Consider the following 3,016-nt stretch of genomic DNA (forward strand, 5'->3'; position numbering starts at 1 on the left):
GAACCTTTTTATCAATAGGGATTATAGCCTACTCACACATACTTGTCTATAGTCTTCCCTAACTAGGATAGAGTCACGAAGAACCCTATATATACATACCTACCCTAGGTTGGGATAGGAGCCACATCCTTCTCCATGTATAGTGTGTTGTATATATGTTGTGAGATACTTTGTATTATATCATGCATTTGACATCAATTTAGACATGCATTCTACTTTGCCAGTATTCTGAAAAAGTCCAATAATGAGACGATGGTCCATCCTTTTAAAAAATAAAGCACTTGGGCCAAGTGTTTTAAAATATGGGTCGGCCCAACCCTTTTCAAATAACTCGGGCCCAATTTTTTTAAGAAATAACAAGCATAGGCCCGACCTCTTCCTAAGCAAAGATTCAGCTTAAGTCTAATTTTCAAAAAAGGTAAAACCCAGATTTCAAAAGTGGGCTTCAGCCCTATTGTCTAAAAATATGGGCCAACATTTTTCTAAGCAAATCCAAGCCCAAGTCCTTTTAAAACTCGGGCCTGATCCCATCATTAAAAGCTTGAAGCCCATATTTTAAAATACTCAATGTCTAAGTGCATATCAAAGTTCACAAGTCCACATTGAAAAAATCCAACGGGTTGACTACCCTGGGTCAACCCCAACCTCAAATCATAATCTGACCCTTTATAGAATCTAAGATACATGGACCATCAACAAGGAAATGAATGGTTAAGGGAAGAATTGAATTGAAATTGTGGCTCAATGGTCATCTTAATCTTGAAATCTTTCATTAGCGGGACGTTTTCAGAATTCTGGCAAAGTAGTTATTTAGGTTACATTACGTTCATGCACTTCATTTCATGCATAGCCATGCACGATAGGTTGTATACATGTTAATGTCCTTATTGGTATGTATTTGTGCACTAGGTACACCCATGCATAAACACCCATTGCATAATATAATCATTCCATGTTTAATTTCCTAACCATGCATGCATAGTCATCTCTAATGAGTCAGTAATCATATCCCCATTTTTCTGTAAAACTAGTGTACCAAGGTGGTGAAATCAAGATCTAGTATTTCAAAAGCAGATGAAACAGAACGGTCCCTATACATCCTTTTTAAGTTCCTGGAAAAGGGTTAGACTCATGTGGAAGGATCTAGAAGGTCAGATAAGCTCTCCCGCACCGAATCATGAAGATGTCCATTAAGATGTGCAAAAGATTAAGGATCAGATGGAGAAGGTAGCCCCCTTGTGGAGCAAAACTACACAACATCCAAAGCAGGCAGTTGAAAACAAGCCTTCATTCAAACCACGATTGATGGAGTCGTTGTCTGGTTTAGGTTTAAGCCTACACACATTTATCCTAACAACTCAGGACTCGAGACCCCAACCGGTGAGCGATGTCCAAGTTTCGCCCTTTATCTATCCTGATATTCAAGAAGAGAGAATAGTTGAAGAAAGGGGCAAAGAGCAGATACCTCGTCAAGAAATGAATCATAAGAATGAAGTCTGGGAAGAACAGCTACAAGCTATGCAAAAAGCAAACATGTCTGGTTCGTCGGATGCTTTCAATTCTTGTCTGATGCCGAATTTGATCTTACCCCAAAAGCTCAAAGTCCCAAATTTTACGATGTTTAGTGGGTTCGAATGTCCACTAGCTCACTTGGGGATGTACTTACAGAAGATGGTTGCGCATTGTGGTGATGATGATATGCTTATCCAGTATTTCCAAGATAGCTTGACTGGGGAAGCCCTAAGATGGTATAACCGAGTAAAGATCCGCACATGGGAGGATTTAACTCGCGCCTTTATCGCTCAGTACAACAATGATATAGCTTCAGACAAGCAGACTTTACGAAATGTGGAGAAGAAGGCAAGTAGGTACTCTCATGATCAAGAAGAAATGACAACACAGAGTTATCCTCGGGTGGAAAAAGGAAAAACAATTTGTTCATGTGATGACTTTGTCAAAGATCAATGTGTTGACAACCAAATCAGAGGCATTTCTCAGAATTTGGCTTGCTTGAGGATCACCAAAAAGCAGGTTAAGGAAGCGTTCAAAATAAAAGGAGTGCAATATACAAGGCCAAGACAAAGTTCTTTGAAAGGGGTTGAAAAAAAGAAAGAAAGGTGGGCAAGTAACATAGTACCTAGGGGTGTAGGACAACACATGGATTCCTTCAGTCCTTCACGAACTTTGGAGCAAAGTAACTTACAAATACCAGGGATGCCTCCAAAGGAAAAGAAAAGAAAGGAAATTCAGCCTATCCCGATGACCTATGTAGAGTTATTCCCACAGTTGGTCGAAAGGCATTTAGTTGCGCCTACACCAGGAATGTTGATACAACCCCCTTACCCAAGGTGGTACAACTCAAATGCTCGATGTGAATATCACACTGGGACAATAGGCCATTCGATTGAAAAATGTTGGACCTTTAAGTATAAAGTGCAATCATTGAGAGATGTTGGATGGATAGCCTTCGAGGATAAACAGCCAGGGATCCAGAGTGATCCTTTACTCCATCATGAGGAAAGAAATGGTTAATATGTTGTAAGAAGATTTGGGAGCCGAGGTCAGGCAAAAGAATATGTCAGTTATGGATCCTGGAATTCTCGTAAGAAGCCTGAATGGATAGATTTACTCTTTGATCGCAGGAGCAAAAGTATACAAGGGCCAAGTTTTTGATTATCTAGTTTATTTAATGTAATGATGTCATTTTAATTCCATTTTCTTCTAGAAGTCTATTGATACTATTGTCTCGGACAATTTCCCTTTCATCAATAAATTGAATTATGCATTTTCTCATATCACTTGTGTCATGAGTTCAGTTGACCAAAAATTTATTTGCTGATGTTTCGTGTAAAGATAAGGAAAATGATAATACCAATATTCATAAGCCAGAAAGTGATGTTAATTTTAAAAACCAAACACAGGAGGTGGAATCAGAAGAAGATGAAACAATTTTTCTCACCCTATGAAGTCAGATGTTGTGAAGAAATAAAGAATCTCGAAGGAATTCAGTAAAATA

Source organism: Malania oleifera, chromosome 8 (assembly GCF_029873635.1).
Source record: "Malania oleifera isolate guangnan ecotype guangnan chromosome 8, ASM2987363v1, whole genome shotgun sequence".
NCBI lineage: Eukaryota > Viridiplantae > Streptophyta > Magnoliopsida > Santalales > Ximeniaceae > Malania > Malania oleifera.